The sequence below is a fragment of the Hirundo rustica genome, chromosome 1 (genome assembly GCF_015227805.2).
Source record: "Hirundo rustica isolate bHirRus1 chromosome 1, bHirRus1.pri.v3, whole genome shotgun sequence".
NCBI lineage: Eukaryota > Metazoa > Chordata > Aves > Passeriformes > Hirundinidae > Hirundo > Hirundo rustica.
The window spans coordinates 116748717-116768502 of record NC_053450.1 but is presented as its reverse complement, the minus strand read 5'-3'; the positions used below and the strand labels follow the sequence as shown (position 1 = coordinate 116768502).

At 39.3% G+C, this 19786-nt stretch overlaps 1 long non-coding RNA gene across 1 annotated transcript; it reads left to right on the top strand.

The window, feature by feature from the left end:
- The first annotated feature begins 1610 nt into the window (after positions 1–1610).
- LOC131378649 (uncharacterized) lies at positions 1611–19578 on the top strand. The gene is made up of 3 exons (XR_009208310.1): positions 1611–1713; positions 17186–17316; positions 18756–19578. It is a non-coding gene; the product is annotated as an uncharacterized LOC131378649 (long non-coding RNA).
- Positions 19579–19786: the final 208 nt, after the last annotated feature.

Sequence of the window (19786 nt, the reverse complement as noted above, 5' to 3'; positions counted from 1 at the left end):
CAATATTTCATCAGTTATCCTAAAGCATTAAAACATTTTCCGTATAAAAATCCAATAAAAGCTAGTTCTGGTTTTCTTATTTGGGTATTTATTAAAATCTCTTCAAATGGGGTTATGTCTGCTATAGCAGACTCTCCTGTTTGACATATATGTTTTGCTATATGTTTGGCATGTAGCAGGTTTTTTGCACCACTGTAATATTACATTATTATTATGGCTCTATAACTTTGAAATAGTATTTAGTTCTACCATGCTTTTTTATCAAGCAGTATAAGAGAGGGAGGTGTAAAATCTGTTCATGCTGAGGTTTCAATTCCTGCAACCTATCTGCCAGAAATATTTATAAGAATACTTTTGGCGAAGTAGTAGATGTTATCTTATATCTTGCAAGACCAACTCTAAACCAGCTGTACAATGCAAGAATTGCAGTTGCCCTGCTAAGTGTACACCAAATTTACCACAAGTGTGGCACAGATTAACACACAAATAAATATATGATGAAATCTTGGGTTTTTAAGATAGCTCTAACCAAGGAAAAACTTCACTTAGAAGGTCCACAGCTAACTGTATGGTATCGTGTATGGTAAGATGTGTATTCATTTAGGGTAGTTGGATTTTATTTATATTTATAGTTCTTTACTACTGTAAGGATGATCCCTCCATAGTTACCTTCTTGTTTATACATAACATCCCTGTGTGGTTCCATCTGGAAATGAAGTGTGCCAGCACTGAGGAGTCGAGTGGTCCAACACTCTTGTGTTTTTGTATCTTGTAACCTTGACAAAATCTGGTAATTATCATTACTGATGACATGCAGAGGTGGCATAATGCAGCAGAGGTGACTACAGATATTTTATGAGCATAAACTATAACACCTTTCCATGATAAAAACCCCAACACATATACGTATAAAACCCACATAAGTACATAAAAACAGTACTTAAATGCATTACAGCTTCCCATGCATTTTTCTGCCTGTGCACAGAAGGAAGGTTGAGGGAGGACTTGAGCAGCAAACACTTGCATAGCTCTTTTGCATCTCTCTACCGTTAGAAAGTTGGTATATCTGTTGAAAGCTGCCAGATCTTTGGGTTTGCCTCAGCTATTTTTCTCTTTCTCATGGCACTACTCGCTCTTCCTGGGTGGACCCTTTTTGTAAGGAATCTCTGCCCTTCCAGCTTTGCATATGCAAGAGACTGTCTCCTCCACAGCTGATTTTGCAAACTCCTTACACCAGGACATGTAATTCACTGCAACAGCCTGCCTCCTCTCCCCCAAAATAATTTTATTTTTCTTTCCTTGGGTCTCTGTAGGTCTTGTCTAGAGTCTGCACAGATTTGCCAGGGCAAGATAAGTTTACACACAATTAGCAAGAAGAAATATGTGTAAGTAACTGAGATTCAGTTGGCAGAGGATGTCCCGTTTTCAGTTATTGGACTGTAATCCAGTTCTTGACTCTTGACTCAACTTTCTCCCTTTTGTACATGACAGATAAACATTTTTTGTGACAGCTGTTTTTTATCCATTCCAAAGTTTGTATGCTAATACACTTGCTGCTCTGTGCTATCTAAAGCAGAAGTTAGCCCAACCTCCTTAATTAGGGCTTGCATGCCTCCATTTAGCTCAGCTGCTTGGAGGAAAAACAGCCTTCCAGGATGAGCTATCTCCTCTGTAGGGTGCTGCCCTGCTCTTTGGATGAGACTTCTGCTCCAGGTAGGGAAGCTCCTTTCTTTCTTATTGCCCTTTGGAGGTGAAGAGAACTGTTGTGCAGACAGAAACTAATAGGGACACATCAAAGCCTGCTTTAGTTTCTCTCCTCTGCAATTTCCTCATTTAAAAGGGAGGGGAGGAAGCGTTTTCTATCTTTAAAGGTTTATTGAGGACTGGTTGGCATTATCTACTCAAGGCTGGGCTGAATAATTCTGTGTCTTGTTTCTCTTTGTTCTAGACGGGGGCTAAGATTTCTGAGCAACCTTCTCATTTCCTGCTATGTTTTGGAATAAACTTCAGAGTTCATTATGGAATATGCAGAAATGTGACTTAAAAGTGGTGGTATTAACTTGTACAGATCTTGTGAAAGTGGAGCAGGTTTACTCAAGCCACAAACACAGCAGTGCTTGTACTAAAGAACAGCTAAAGCACATGGTAAACTGAGCAGCACATAAAGTTGTGAACACTGGTGAGCTATCTTAGGTACTGTCCTGATTTTGGTTAGGAGAGAGTTAACTTTTCTCTAAGCAGCTGGCACAATGCTGTGTTTTGGATTTAGTATGGGAGAGATCTGTTGGACAGGCAGTCCCTTCAGGCAATTGATGGAATCATACTGGGGGATGAGCAAGAAGGAAATCTTGTCTTTAAATTAGATATTGATGGATTAGCTCTCACAAACATGCCTAGGTTTACTTCTTGACATATATATATCTATGCGCTCAATGAGTTAATAAACAACAGCAAAGTAAGCTGTAATTCTGAAGGCATTGGAACACAATAATGCTGCACAGAGATGCCTAATTAACAAGACTGTGAAGTAACTGGAGTAAATTAGCAGAGACAATTAATTTACGTTGCATCAAAATACACACTGGAATGCTGCAGAATGAATGCATAATTTTCATCTCTGATTGCTTGAAAGAACGTATGAGACCTGATATTCAATTTATTTTCACCTGATCCCTGAAAAGCATATGGAGGCTTCTAATGTTTTCAAATCCCATGGTGTAGTGTCTGGAATTTAAAGTATTTTTCTGCTTCAAGAGGTGGGAGTGTAATCCCTGAGTAGCAGTGTATCCATAATATTAGTTTATTCTCTCCAAGGCTAAGATTATATTCTAAAGTTGTGTGTGGTGCAGTGGTGATGGTGGCAATTCTTTGTGACCATCTTTAGGAAAAGGATTCTTTTAGGTGCAGAATATAGGCAGGCCCCGAAAGTCAAATAAAGGGGTGTTTAAAAAAGGACAGGTTTGCTGTTGCAAGGAAAAATGCTCTGATCCAATGGATAGTTTGAACCCTTTCTCAGATGGCCCCTCAGAATGGCAGCTGAGGCAAGTTCGTGAAAACCTTGCATGATACTGATATACCACAGGCTAGACCCAGGATTACTACATGCTAAATACACTGTGAATTTCAAGTGCTGCACATCTCTAAAACACCACCTTTCTGGCCTCATAAACTACTCCTCTGCTACCAGAGGAAGGGAAGATTTGATAGCTCTGTAGAGTTTCTTGGTGGTAAGCATTTGATTCCCAGCAGAGGGTTTAGGAACACAAAAGTTTCTCCTGAATGAGTAATAAAGTACATCTTAGAAAGTCAGGTAGTTGAATGCAGACCAACTTTTTCTTTCTTCTGCACCACTTTATTTTTTATTTACAGTCCAACAATGGCAAAATGCAGCAGCTTCTCTTCACCTAACTCCCTGTGTTAAGAAGACATGTCTTAAAGGCCAATCATCATAATGAGCAAAGTTAAATCTGAAGTGGGTCTATAGCCAAATAAATACCCACCAGAAGTAAGCCTTGGCTCTGAGGAAACCTGTCTTCAGATTAATGGCTTTGGCACGTCTGTGTACTTGCAACAAGTAATTCAAGGTGCTTACTGTTGTAATGATGTCTGGTAACAGTGAAGCAAAACCCCATCCCTCAGTGTATTAAATGCTTGGTGCCGTAGCGAGTGATGAACTAAGTGCACTTAGCTAGAAGACCTGTGCTGTCCCCTCTAATGCAAGCGTGCCTTTGAAGCAGCTGCTATAAATTGCATCAGGCAGAATTTGTATATTGGTAGACTTGGGTCATTCTCTAAGTGTGAATTTGTTGATGTGAGTATAATGCTTTGTAATGGGGGACATCCTCTGTGGGCATGCCCTACTTACTATATAAATGAGGTGCTTCTGAGAAAGAAAATAAAGAAATGTCTGCTTTTCCTCACTCGAATAGCTCTGCAGAGAATCCAAAGGCTGGAACTAACACTTGCAGGTTAATGAGCAACTAATACTTAAACTATTCCAGTCTAACCTGAAGACTCACATGTAATTGCATGTGGGTACCTGAGGCAAGAGAAATGTTAGCTTTGAATAAGAACTCATTCATTTTCATTTCTTCACTGGAAAAAAAAATAAAAACAAAACCACAGAAACCTCAGGTGGAAAAGTATAGCAACTGCATTGAAAAATTTGAAATTAGTGTTTTATTTGCTTTGAGTCAAAAAGAGAAAAAAAAACCAAAAGACATGCCAAGACATTTTTGTCCTTCTTTTGTGACTTTTATATTGTAAGGTCTACTGAGAAATCCCTGCTGAAGAGAATGATTGTTATGCTTTACCAACACTTCTTTAGGAACTGTGAGTTTGAATTCCTTGATCTTTCATGAAGAACTTGATTCCATTAATGAAAATTATACTTCTGATTGATTTTTTGTTTGTTTGTTTTGGTGGTTTTTGTTTGTGGGTTTTTTTTTTGGTATATCTATTTTACAGTAAGAACAAAACCAGCAAAAGTCACAGGAGCATATGTGGGAGAAGGATTTTGGTTTTCAGAGAGAACTAACTGGCTGAATATATTTTTAAAATTGAGATCATTAAGCAGACTTTTTTTCAAGTAGGAAGGGTATGGAGAAGATTCAGTATTTTGCAATCATTGTTTAATTTAATTGGTGTTCTGATTCTAAAAGTACAAAAGATTTAATCAGGATTGGCTTTAGTATAATTATTTAGTAATCTTTAGTGCTGGAAGAATGAATTTAAATGGGAATGAGACATTACTTCACTCAGCTGCAAAACAGAACTCTTGAACTTGATGAAAGGTTTGACCTTCTTTCTTTTTATTAATCTCATTTTGCCCTCTGTACTTCAAGTTGTTTGGCCAAGAACAATAGCAGAGGAGCCATGATGTAGTGACAGAAGATGTTTCCTTTAGAAAATGGTGCTGGGAAATCACACTGGATAGATAATATTTTTGTGAGGATAGAAATCAAGAAGCCCACATGTTGTTCTGTGTAGATTCTCCTAAACCAAACCCCGTATTTTGACTAAAGTAGGTAAAATGTTCCAGAGTGGGTTGGCTTGCTATGACCAACCTCTGAAGACTCTGACTCACGTTCATTGTGGGGAGTGTTGTGGTTTGAAATGTTGCTGCCTCTGGGCTGTCCTTCACTGGAGATCCCTGCATCCATTGTTGTAATGGCTAAAGGGAACGTGTGATTTTATTTGTAGTTTTGGCGAATATGAAAGGGTGAGTTCACCAGAGCCCATGCCTTGCTGGGCTGGGGACAGCTGCTCAAGGTGCAGGTTGCCAACTGCTGTGCCTTGGCAATGCAGGGCACCCCAACAGCTCACCTTGGGGGCCTAAGCAAGGAAATAAAACGAAGCTTAAGATGCCTGAATAATTCCTTACACCACACATTTAGAGGTGTTGCCACCAGATAGGAAGATCAAGTTAGATGTCAGAAATTTAATGATTTCATGCTTCCTGGGGATTTTATTGAAACCTATATTTAAAAAAAAATTAAAAATCTGCTATATAACCACAACCACCTTGTTTTCCCTGGGTGAAGCTGAGAACAGGTATCATACCAGGGTAGCAGAAATTAAAATCCTCTTTTGTGACATTTCCTTTTAATTTTTTTTTTTAAATACCCTATCCCAGATGGGACTTTGAGTTCCACCAGGTCTCATTTACTAATATTTTGCTTGCCTGTATTTGTCTGGTAAAACAGATTAGAAGAAGAAATTAGGATTAGAAGAGTGAAAAGGAGGTTGTTTCTGGGAAACCAAGGGCACATGGCAGCCTTGCCAGTGGAAACCTGCTTGTGAATGTGGAATAAATCCTGGGAAACTCACTTAGCTCCAGCTAAATGTTGTAGCTGAAAAAAGAGACCTGAAGAAATAAAAATAACAGTATCTTATTGAATATTTCAGATGGAGAAGCTCACACAAAATCTTCCTGAACGTCTTTTTTCACTTAAAAAGCTGAAACCAAAAATAGATCACATCTTTAATAATCTGAAGGAGATAAAATTGGACCATTACTTTTGGGGTTTAATCTTTCTGATGATATGATCAGAAGGAAGGAGCTTAGTATAACATGAGAGTTTGTCAAGTATTTTTCAAGACGTTTCATGTTTGAGAGGAAGGGAAGGTAAAAAAATCCCTCAGTGAAAGCTTCCAACATTTTCTTTGTTTGCATTCTGATGACATTTGATTACTTAGCTTATAAAGATATTCAAGTAGCTGTAAGTATTTCACCAAGCCCTTGTGTGTTATTACTGCATAAACAGTTGAGCAATAAATACTGAGCAGAGCTTTTAGGAGCTGTGAGATGCTGCTCCTGCATCTGTTGGTGGATATGTCTCGGCCAAGCTGAGATTTGCCTTGATGAAGTGCAAATTTTCCTTGTTTGTGCTAATGTACCTGGGAGCTGAATGACAGGTGGTTTGGGGGAAGACTGTGCTATTTTACTTCCAGGCATAACTGAGCTGCTTCAGCAGGTCAGAGAATTTCAGAAAGCAATCTGGGCAACTAATGGTAATGGCAACTTAGCTGTCTCTTCTGGAAGTTCATTCTAAGTCTTCTCATTCAAGCACTCACTCAGAGGCTCTGTCTAAACTGGGATGTCTGACTAGTTGCTGGTTTCCTTCCAAATATACGTACCTTTGCCGAAAGTGGGGTCTGTAGACGGCGAGATGTCTGTTCCTTCTATTAGCACAGGCTCAATTTCTAACACACCCAGAGATCCAAACTGGGGAACTCAATGACCTTTTTTTAGAAGATGCTGAAGATTTAACATTTAATATTATCGGGAATGTTTCCTCTGTGGCCTCATAGACTAGATTTGGTCCTTGCTTTTCTCTGTTGTTGTAGTGAGTGGCCCTGGGTAACAAAGTACTCTTAATGCACCTTTAAATTGTGATGTGTCAGTGTATAAACAGGTACTTCCATTACAGGTCTTGAGTGTATCATCATCTGCATTTTCTTGATTGTGTCTGAGCAAATGTTCTTGCCCTAAAGGGGTCAGAACTAAAAATAAACATTTCACGTGGTGAATTACTGTAATTCAACCGGAATATTCTATGAAGGGAATGAAAAAGAGCAAAAGAAACTATACTGCTGTCCTTGGCCATTACAGTGAAGAATGAAAATCACACACTGAGGGGAGGAACAATGAGGGAAGGCAATAGTGAAATATTACATCACAAACTGGAAATACTTCAAAATGAAATACAAATACACATTTCTATTTGTGTTTGTCATTAGCTCTGTACTGAAGTGCAGGAGGTCTGGGGTAAAATTTAATAGAAAATGTCTATCAGGAGAGTGATGAAACCCCTCTTGACCTTAAATTTATTTGTTTTTCTGAAGTTTTTTGTTTAGTGTTTTTTGGGTGGTGATTTTTGTGGTTTTAGTAGGAAGGGGGTTTTTTGTTGTTGGTTGATTGGGGGATTTTTGTGGGGTTGTTTGTTTGTTTGTTTGGGGTTTTTTTGCTTTAAAATTGACAAATAACAAAACAAACAAACCCCACAAAAATCCACATTATGGAAATTAATGTCAATAAGAGAAAATGTGGAATTCTGAATCTATAACTGCCTCATTGGTATGTTCCCAGCTTTTCTCCTGGGAAGTTAGCAGATCTATACTGCATTACTTGCAGATCCTGTGCGCTCCTTAAAACACCTATTGGCATGTCAAGCATGGCAAAATATTTGGACACACTTAGAAGCATACCTTATTTTATTGTCATCTTTGGTTGCTGGGTTAGGTACAACAAACTGTGGTACTTAATAGTTACAGTTCAATAGCTATGAAGGTTCATCTCTTTCCCATGGGCTTCAGTCATATACTCAAGAAGAAAAAAAATCTTTTGAGTTAATTGGAAATCACTCATGTCATATGTCAAACCACAGTTAGAGCAAAGAAGTTTTGAAAAATCAGTGGCATGAATGATTGTTTGCACAACACTTTCTGGGAGCTGCTGTGAAAGAATAGAAGTCAGGGAAGTCAGATCTTTTAGTCTTCTATTTCCTGGGCAGGGCTAAAACATAATGGGTGTCTTTTAGAACTACAGCAGAAGCCATATACAAATTAGTCATGTAAGGCAAAATCTTAAATCTAAGGAATGTTAGTTGCTCAGTTTTAATCAGACATGATACAGCCCGATGAAATGGAGGGGAGAAGATGGAGAGAAACAGATGACCCACTGAGTGCTCTTTTAGGCAGCAGTTTCTGAAAAGTATTCATTACAGCTGTAATTCAGCAAAGCATTTGCTTGTATGTCCTTTTCATCTTCAATAATAAATCCACACCTATGTATACATGTGTTATGGTCCCCTGCATGCTCTGGAAAGCTCTGCTAAATCAAAGCCTATATTCTAAGGTCTTTCAAAGTGATGCTTGGAAACTGACATGTAACGTTGCTCTGGATGGGAAAACATGAAGCAGTGTTTATCAGACCTTTGTAAATGCAGAGATCTTCTAGAAGTTATCTTTGCATTAAGATATTTTTGTATGCACAAATATGACAGTTTGTTCATTTTAAAATGGAGAACTGCTGCTTTGTTGTTTTGGTTTTTTCCCCTTTCTGTTTTTGGTTTGGTGTCCCCCACCATTGCATCATTCATATTGTTAAAAGAAAGTGGTTAATACATCACTTGACACAGCTACAGGAAGAATTATAGTACAGAATTTTTGCTACTCGATTAAAAACAAGACAAAACACACACACAAAAAAACCCCAAAAACAAAAAAACAAACCAAACAAACAAAAAACCAAAAAAAACCCACAAAACAGGAAAGAGCAGCAGTTTCTTTCTTTGCTCATCAGCAGCTAAATAAATGTGGTTCCAAGGGAACAATATTTGCATGATACAGGGGTTTTTTCTCTAGCTCAGGAGCTAGGAAATTAACAAAGCTGGTTTTTAATTCTCAGCCATCACCCAGAGTCTCTAAAGGTTGTTTTGAGTAGAGTGGCAAACCGGTTATTGCGTGACAAGGTTGAATCTGAAATGCACCAGGAACATGCCCTCTGCTACCCACTTACCTCAACGTGCCTGTATAGAGATATTTTGGTCTATTCTAGTAAAATGCTACTGCTCAGTGATACCAAACAGGGATTTTTGTACAAAGTGTTACAGTAGCTTTTCCCTGCTTCTATATTTGCATATAAATTATTCATGTTTACATTTGCTTATAAACTAAATTTAGAATTCTTTAGAATCTTCTTCTTAAATATGCTGTGCAGAAGGCCGAATACTGTAATATTAGGATTCCTTCAGATCCATCAGCTGCCTTGGATAACATTGGCCATACGGTGTTATTTATGTTTGTGCTCCCTACCAGGAGCAGATGGAATCTCCCTCAAGCAGCTTTGCTGCTTTTGCACGTGGGCGGCCTGGAGATTAACTGTTGGTAACTATTCATCTACCCTGCATCCCATTCCAGCCTCCCACCTCTCCTCCATGAGCAGGGGTGAAATGCAGGTTCTGCTCAGATCTTGCCACTGAGGCCAGCTCAGTGAAGACTCTGTGATGCACAGTCCCTTCAGCCTGCTGCAGACATGGAGATGGCTTGGAGCTTACAGGGAACTGTCAGGTGAGAGCTAGGTGGCCAAGGCACAGTTCAGACATGGCTTGGAAATAGCTGGCACAGCACCTTTCTTAAACAAGCTTTCCTATCACCGTACTGGGAACCTCTACACAAGCCTCAGGGAAGTTGCTGCAGCATCCCTCTCAGCTTACCTGTGTAAGTACTTCCACATCCTCCTGGAAAAATTTCAGGGCTGCAGGGAACCTGGGACTGTCATGACAACACTGCCAGGAGAAGCAGAGATATCTGTTTTAGACAAGTGAGGTTGAACAAAACAAGTGGAGTAACTTTCTGGGAAGTTGTTTTCTCATTTAAAGGTTATATTCATGGCTGTGCCTAGGTGAACAGGTGGTTCCCCTCTTTCTCACTGTGCTTTATGTCTGTGCAGCACCAGTGAGAAAAGACTAACTGGTTCATGGCATGTGAATGTTTCAAGGCACAGACAGATATGGCACAAATACATGCAGTGATTCAATAACACTATTTTACAAAAGAAAAGTAACTCCTTAAGCTGATAACCAGATTGGAAATAGCTTGTTTATAGGAAATGACTTTTATTTTCCCAGCAGTGGGGTTCTTCAGGGCTCCAGCTTAGGTCCACTGCTAATTGACATCTTCGTAAACAATTTGGATGCAGGACTGGAAGGAATAATAAGTAAATTTGCTGATGATACAAAACTGGGTGGAGCTGCTGACTCCCACAAAGGCAGACAGGGATACCCTGAAAAATTAGAAGGCTGGGAAATCATCAGCCGTATGGAGTTCAACAAAGACAGGTGGAGAATTCTGCACCTGGGATGGGGCAGCCCTGGGTGTATGGACAGACAGGGGCATGAGAGGCTGGAGGGTAGTCTTGGGGAAAGGGACCTGAGTGTCCTGGTTGGACAGAAAGTTGAATGTGAGTCAGCAGTGCCCCGGCAGCCAGGAGAGCCAAGCCTGTCCTGGGGGGCATCAGGGACAGCATGGCCAGCCAGGCAAGGAGGGGATTGTCCTGCTCTGCAGGACAGCCTCACTGCACTGGGGCAGCCACACCTTGAGTGCTGGGAGAAGTTTTGCAGGCTATAACATAAAAAAGCTATTAAGCTATTAGAGAGTGTCCAAAGGAGGACAAAAAAGATGGTGAAGGGTCTAGAGGGGAAGACACATGGTGACATGTGGCTGAAGTAATTTGGATTGTCCTCCTCACTGGAGGAGACCAAGGGGACACTTAGCTGTCTAGTGAGGGGAAGAGGAGGAGCAGGCACTGATCTCTCCGCTGTGGTGACCAGTGGCAGAACCTGAGGGAATGGCCTGAAATTGTATAAGGGAAGGTTTAGGCTGGATGAGGAAAAGGTTTTTCACCAGGAGGGTGGTTGGGCACTGGAACAGGCTCCCCAGGGAAGAGATCAAAACATCAAGCCTAACAGTACAAGAAGCATTTGGACGGTGTTCCTGGGCACATGGTGCGATTCTTGGGGATGTCCTGTGCAGTGTAAAGGGCTGGACTTGATGATCCTTGTGGATTCCTTCCAACTCAGGGCATTCTGTGATTCTATGATAACAGTTTACAATACAATTTATCAGAAAACCATAAAAAGGTTCTTTCTATCTTTTTTTTTTTTTTTTTCCCTGTTTTTCCTTCTTTCTCTCTTTTTTTCCCTATGTAGTTCAAAGCCTCGCCTCAAAACAGTGGGATGACACCTTAGCACTGCAAAGCTCTTGTTGGAGTCCAGGGCATTCCTTTGGCTGCCCTGGAGGGTCGGAGACCTGGACAGGGGGGTCTGGGACCCAGGCCCAGAGCCCAGAGGGACGTTGGCTTTGATCTCAGTCCATGGGAAAGGCTTCCTGCACTGCGGGAAGGATTGCAAGCCACAAGAGTGTGAAAGATAGTAGTTTAGCTTATCACTGGGTGAGAAAATAGTAGATTTGGGTTTTAGTATTGAAGTGAATGGGGGCAATCTGGAGGATTTGAGGCGTTGTCTCCTGCTTCTTCTTTCTTCTTCCCTCACTCCATTTCAGCAGTGACGGTGGCACAAAGTAGTTTACAGAGATTGGGTCAAAGCAGAGATGACCTGTTTAGTATAAGTGATAGGTATTGGCAAGTAATGATAAATAAAGAATGGGTAGCAATTAGTATAAAAGATAGTGACAGCCCCATGCAAGGAGGAGTCACCAGATGCCCGAGCAGCTGCACAGACCTTTGTGGGGCACTGAGAAATTTGTAAGATAAGAAACAATAAACAAAGCATGCAACCTTGAAAAATCAGAACCTGAAGACTCCATCTCTTTCTTGCGTTCGGCTCAGAGCTTTGCAGAGGGCAAAAAGACTCTAAAACCACCCAAATCTCGGAGAAAAAACCCAAGAAGCTCTTGGTAGTTTATGTTTGGGGGTTTCTTTTATATTCAGTATCCATGAAAAGGAGCTGTTCCCTGAAACCCAGCAGTGGCTAGTTAAATGAGAAATCATGCTGTCCTCTGTTCATGATTATTTATTGATTAAAATACAATGTACTGAATTGCAAATTACTTCTTGGACAGCTTGAATGCCAGATCATTCTTTTATGGCCTTAAAATACTTTGGAACACAATGTTCTGAGTACATCTACCAATTCTCACCTTCCATTTATAAATTATAAAACAGTTGTTTTGATAATAGTAGATAGACTCTGTTTGTCTCAATAGTGCAAAACCTTTCTAGCTAAAAGTAAACAGGATATTTAGACAGAATTTTAATTAAATGTGTCTTTTTCTCCTCATTGGGAAACCCATCCAGCAACAGCTTGAAAAATACAAGGAAAGTTTCCTTAATGTTCCTGTTATCTATTCAAGTCTCAAAGGAGTTTTTCCATCTTGTTATCCAGGGTTTATGTGAACCGCAAGTACTTTCAGTCTCTTACTATGCTTCTGATGTTTTAATTTGGATACCTCTAATCAAATCTTAAAATTATTTTCAAATTATTCAGAAATAATGTATATATTGTCACCATAATGGATTAGGGTATTTTAAAACTGAAGTGACAGGTATCCATTGGTAAATTTTAGAACTAAAAAGTGTTTTTTTCCTAGGGTTCAAGAAATATGGCCTGATGATTTAGAGGACCAGACACAGTAAAATAGGCTCTGTGTGTGTAAACAATTTTATGACCACTTGTTGTTTAGGAATTTATTACAAGTATTTTCAGCAACCCGACTTAAAGGACATGCAAGAGAATGTTGATAAAACACTAATTTTTTAACAGAGCACAAATTAATCATTTTATAGTAATAATCTGTATTAATGAAGAGTTGATAAACACATCTATATGGTGCTGGCCCTGAAGCATTAATAGTAAAGACAGTAATAAATATTTATCAAAAATATGTATCTGCTTTCATAATTTAAGTGAGCCTGCTTACAAAACCATTCTACTGCAAATGCTTTCCCCCTACCAATAAGCAAAATGTAAATTTACTTGGATATCAAAATCCATCTACCCAGTATTTTCACATGGCCATGTGAGCATGACCGTTCTCACAGATTCTTATTCTTTGCTGGTTCCTACTGGTCCTGAACTCCCACACCTAGGCTAAGTGTTGAGGAATGCATTTAGCGCAGGTAGCTCAGCGTGCAAACTGAAGATTGAAGCTCTGAGAAGCTTCCAGTGGAAGCTCTGGGATCTTCCACCACCTGTTGAATGACCATGGTGACCCATTTTTTTGATCATCTGGATGGTTAAGTGGCAGGGGAACCAGAAACAAAAGTGATTTGGTGAAGATCACACAGCTGCTTGTGGCAGAGGTGGAAACTCAGCCCATCTCTGTTGGTTCCCATTTCAATATGCTTATGCTCCAGATATTCAAATCTTTTTGGGTATTGTGGGAATCCCTGTGCATCTAGCTGAAGGCTACCAACAGCAGAAGTGTAGAAAGCCCAAGAAAAACAGTCATTCTCAAGATCTGTGGGACATACAGGCTGTAAGAGCAAGGTCTATCCATAGCCTGTGTTATTAAATCCCTTTGAAATCCCTGCCTGAGCATATATCTGTATTTTATTGTTATTTTACACAATCAGTTTTCAGTTAAATTACTAATTTCGCCCAGGCTATATGGTATATAAACTGTACTCTTTTCTTATATTATCTCGCTTGATGGAAAAAATAAAAAGGCAATTTATTATGTATGATATTTCCCTAAACTCCTCCTCTATACTCATTTCACCACATGGAAATTTTGTCAAGAAAATGCGGCATCCACCATTTATGTTAATCCTGTGTAAATCTGGAGTAGCCCCATTCAGGTTCATTGCAGGCTTAAAATGCTGTAGCTGATAGCAGGATATGTCCCATGGCTCCCTTTTTCTAATGATATCTAAACTTATCATGTGAATTCACACTTTCATGTGCTAGAAGTAGTCATTTGTATGCAAAGATGTTGCACTGCCTTGCCTATTCTAAACTGAAAAAATAAAGACTTATTTATCCAGAAATATCTGGCAGAGGATGGCAAAGATTTATATTGCATAAATGTGAAGAATTAGTAATTATTTTGGTTGGTTAAGGCTACTGGGGAAACAATCTTTTTGGATGCTTTTAAAGGATTTGTGTTAGATACCATATAGGTAAGCAAATAATATTATAAATATAATATTTTAAATAAATTTTCATTAATGTCAGCAGAATGTAGTATTTATTTATTGCCTGTGACTATTGTGCCTGTAACTAAAGTAGTGTGGGAAATAAGTGAAAGATAATTTTCAATGAATATTCCATGCTGAATAATCTGAGAGTGCAAATCACAATGTGCCACTGATATTATATTCTGAGGAAGACTTTGCACCCAATATCAAAAAATATGCCATAAAAGATCTCTTCAGAGACAGGAGGCAATGAGGTGAAACCATCTGCTGTGTATGTGTTTGTGTATACGGATACATATATATGTAAAAATAAAATCCCCTTTGACTTTTCAGAAGTTCAGTTTAATTCAGTAGAACTATTTCTAGTGAAAGGGGACTTTTTTGGTCTGGGATTGCAGACTGATTCAGTGAATTATCAGAATAACTGACAGCACCTCATGATTCTGATACACCTGTGGTGATCTTTCACTGGGATGACCCCATTGCAGAATCACAGAATCGTGCTTCTCATTGAGATAAGCATGCAAGTGAAGAGACCCAAAGGAAAAGGAGTAATGTTTTATTTCTTTTTAAATAGTGTATAAATAATTTGATTAAATTATAACAGTACATATATTATTTAAAAAGAAAAAAGTAGTTGGCAATATGTTTATATTTTACATTCCCCATATTTTCTCCCCCTGTTTCCTTCATTTGGTTGGGTGTGTGTGAATATGAGCTCTGTGTGTCAGCACCAGATTTCTAAATGAATTAGCAAGTGCTTTGTCATGCTACTGGTTTTGTCTGGGTTAAGATCTCTATCAACCTTGGTAGCGGTCTGAGGGAGCTGCTGCTTAGCTTTTCCTTTTTTAACACCTGCCCTCTAGGATAAGTTCAGAAACCCGTTCTTTGTCCCCCACATTTGTGAGGCAGACCAGCAGACAAGCTAGATTTTAACTTTCTGTTTTTCTTAAGCCTCAGTAAAACAGCAGAGAGAAGAGACATCTAATTTTCTTTGGAAGGAATAGCACTATTGTTCCACTTGTTTATTCGAGTCTGGCTTCATGGAACTGTAAAGGCTGCCTCTTTTTTTTTTTTTTTTTTTTTTTTTTTTTGGTAGCTTTTGTTTCACCCCTATAAAAATTACATGGTGCATTTGCCAGAAAGCCCTCCAAAAGCTTTGATTTAAATAAGCTGTAATGCTGCATCAGAAACTCTTACTGAAGTCTGAAGTGGTTTTGCCCACCCTTTCCTCTGTTTTGTCACTGTTTTCTTACATTGTTCTTCTTTGGCCACTGTTGCTTTTAATTATTTTCCCTATTTTTTTCCCCTTTATTTTGAAAATGTTGAGCAGAGTTAAATGCAAATCCAGGTGCTTCTCATTCGAGGTCCTTAGGACTGTTCTTTCTGCAGGTGGGCTGATATTTTATAAGGGATAACTTGCCTCCTCCTCTTTCTTTCCTACCTCACTTGAACAAGAACTAAGGAAAGATTTATTTTAGCAGCTGTGTCTAGGAGAAAACGTTTGCTCAAATGTGTTTTCAAAAGCTGAATGCATGTGCAAGTACATTTCAATTATCTGATTCCCTCTTGATCCTAATGAACTAGGAGAAGCTTTATCCTGACAGACAATGCTTGACTGCCTGCTGCTCTTTCCAAATTGTTGCTCTTTCTTACCTGCTACAGCTGTCTTCGGGCTGTCTGTGAAAGTTCACAGACTGTAATTGTTTGGGTCATATATTAGCCTCTGGTTTACAAAAGAAGCCAAGTGATCTGAAAATTCCCATGGCATGCCTGCCGACTTTAATAATCTATTATTAAATCTATAAGGATTTTAGGTACTCCAAGCTTTACCTTAGTTTTTCTGTGCTAATAAGAGCAAAAAGTCAGTCCCATGAAAAGTTTGCAAAGGAAACTGGGTGAATAATGTGTTGGTAAGACAGAAGCCAGGACTGTGGCCAGAGGGAAAAATAACACCTAATTTTTGAGACAATGTGACTGAGTAACTAGAAGGATGCTTCGGGGTTAGGGGGGCTAGCTGTGCTTCCCTGGATATACCCCACAGTACCAGCTGTTCAAACTTTGAAGGCTGAACTGTAAGCATCTTTCACCAGGCACTAAAAACCCTGGAGCCATTGGACATTAAGGTCTTCACCTCTCTGAATTAAGGTTTGTTCTCAACTCACACAAAATATTTTCACAACTTGGTTAAAATATAAATAGAACAACGAATTAAGAACATCCTAACATATAATTACTAGTTTTTTTTCATTTTAAGGTGAGTAAAGGGTAATCCTCCTAAAGAAGAGCTTCAAGTAAAATTGATTTAACTCTCTAGGGCATAAATAGCTGTAGCAGTGATCTGCCACTGGGGAGCCATAGCTTGATAGCAGATATTTCCTGAGATTTTTTGTTTGATCTGCAGCTCCTCTATTTCGGAAGAAAGCCGCTTTTGGCAAGTTGTTTCCTGCAGTTTGAATTCCACAGCAAATGTATTGTTTGTGATGCCCTCACTGGCTAGGAAGAGGACCTAGGGACAACAGAGCTCAGCCTGGGATACAGACAGCAGTGATGATAGAGCACTGTGATATTTTTAAGTAGTACTGACAGCAGGTTTGCAACTGGAAATTTTCCCTCCTGAGAAGGACACCCAATGTGCCAAAAGCTTCCAAACAAACTCCTCCTGCTAGCATTTGGGATAATTAATTTTTCATGGTGAACGTATCAGAGATAAACACCTGTGGCAAATGTGTGGAGAGATCAAAAAGCATCTTGTTTGGGTTTTTCAGTGCTTGAACTTTTGCCAGCATCAGCTGTAGTGAGCAATCAAAGAGCTGTTATGTAGTTGTACTGGGATTTTTCAGACCAAATGAAATCAACAGTCCAGAAGCCACACTTCTGCTTAACAAGTTAATTTACAATTAAGATAATGTACCGGGGAATCCACGTCTGCTGTATAAATATTAGTTATTGGTAATATTTTGCCTTTCTCCTAACTCAAGACACCTTATTTCACTATCTCACAGTCTCTTTTTCTGTCTGCAGTCTCTAAGGTCTGAGTCTTGTGCAATATTTAAGAAAATGGATTTCTGCAGCTTTAATATTTTCTTACTGGGAGGAAACAAAAGGCAAATAATGTGATTGTTTGTCAAGGAGCAAAACCTTCCCTCACAAAAGTAAGCCGGATCTTAAAACCAACACTTACAACATATTCTCTATGTACTTACAGTGGAAGTTTTAGTAATTTAAAAGCTTTCCACTCTTTATCTGGAAATGTAAATACTGAATATTCCCCGCCTCTTTTCCTTCTGTTTGTTCTAAGATGTTTCTTACATAAAGACTTGGACCAGCCTGAGCTTCACAGGAAGGGAGACAATTCAATCAGTAGACCCAGTTTGCCCACAAATGTGGGGATATATTTGCAAAATAATTCAAATTGTAATTGTATGACTGTTCTTGGGGCTACATCTGCCTGAAAATTTGCTATAGCTAGATTGGTAGATATATAGCTCTAGATTTGGCACAATAGATTCTAAAATGCTTTTTAAATGCAAAATTTGTTATGAAATCAACAGAAACATCATCAGTCATCATGACAAATTCTGAAAAATGTGCTTTGAAAAGTTAATCTTTCTTACTAAAATGATTAATCTAAAGGAACATGTAACTTGTCATATTGGAGTAGACTCATTTCTCCATTTGGTTTAGTATCTTGCATCAAAGCATATCATCAGACTATAAACCTGTTGTGTCTGGCCTCATCTCACTACGCAAGATTATTGAACACCCTCAAGTGTGAAGGTGTATAAAACACTTTTGGAGCCCTCTCTGTCTTTGAGAGGACTACAGAGGTGTCTCTGCCTGTGCTGCTTCATAACCGCTCACTTCCTGTGAGCGCTCATCCTGCTGGAATCTACCAGCAAGACTTCCCTTGATGCAACTTCCACCCCTGGACTGAGTCCTGCCCACTGAACATGTGTCCCTTCAGGCAGAACAGGATGTGCATGTCTTGGCTGACTGGGATACATGGAGATGCCTGTGCTTTGGAGGGGATGCTGCACATCAGGCATGCAATCCAACCAGAGTGCAAGGCTGGTCTGCATCACAGTCCCAGCCTTCTTTACAGCGTCCACCACAGCAACAATTCCTACTGTGGATATTTGCATAATAATGGCTGAGTAAAACCCCTCATGGTAAATACTGATGTCATGTACAGCCTTGCACTCTCCTAGAGTTATTTGAAGGTGCTGTCAGCATCAGGCAGATAGCATTCAGGGCTGGGCGTATCTAAGCCAAATCCCACAGGTTTGTAATAAATTTTTTCTTTTTTCCCTTATGCAAGCATAGGCTTTGCCCTTTTTGTTGCTAGACTCCAACATGGCTGTTTGATTTTTTCAAGGCTGTGGCCAAAAGTCTTGGATCTTAAATGATGCCCTAGCTCTACATAATGTGAAAAGTACCAACGACTGAGCACATTATGTTAGGAGAGGAACAGAAAATATAAGGGTGGCAGGGAGAAATGAATGTGCAAGGAAAAACGCTGTGAGCTTTGGGTTGAGGGTGGATTTGGTTCTTCTTTGTGGTGACCTGATTTTTGCATTTTTTTTTTCTGTAGTGTTTATAGAACGTGAGATGTTGTTGGGAGATGATACACCTAGTTCTGAGAAGTGCTGAATACAATCCATGAACTTCTAACCAGACCTGACCAGCCAAGATTCTACCTCTTCCCAACACTTTTGTTTGACATTTGCCCAGAAATAGGGTTCTGTTACAATGAAATGAAAATATGTTTGTTGGACAAGAAGAGGATGTTAGGGTGGTTTTTTTGCCACAAACTTTTGATGTGCATGTATTCTGGAGGGGGTGAGGAAATGAATAGAGCCTTGGATTTTTCTGGTGTGTGTTTGTCTTCCAACAGTTTTATTTCCAGAAGTTAATTTTCCCGTATTTTTCAGGATAATGTGAAGCAGATAAGCTCATGCATAGTGTAAGAAAATGAAAGTAATTCCAAAATATCTGGCAGAGACATTTTAATCCTAATTAAAACTGAAGGAGGAAAGAGACAAAATTAAATGTATTTTATAGTCCTGACTTATGCCCCATCAAAGAGATTTTTTTTTTTCCATTCTAGGATGTCCCTGCATAATTTCTAATCAGCCTTTCAGCCTTCACCATGAGTGACAGAGCAAGGAGGAGAATGTCTGCCAGTGTCTTGGGAGAATTTATTTAAGGTTCTCCTGAGCTGTGGAAGGGATTTGTCATTGTCAATATCAGCAATGCAGCTGATCAGCACCCTGGTCAGTCTTGTCATCAGAAGAGGAAATAGAGTACGTGTATGTGACAGATAAAGAGAGAGTGAGAGAGAATTTGCTTCACAGAAAAATAATATTCATTCTAGCCATTTGTGTCTGTGTGTATTCTAGCTGTTTTTACACTAATTCTTGGGAAAATATAGATAAAAACTGCCATTCAATTTACTCTCTAATTTACTTCACTGAGCACTTGGAAGATGAACCTGCGAAGGAGAGCATGCTGGCCTGGGGAAAAAGGAATGCAGTGCTCATTCCCAAGATATCCACTTTTATACACCATGAAATTTTGTCAGTTAATTTCAGGAGACCCCAAAGAAACTGTGATAATTGAGCC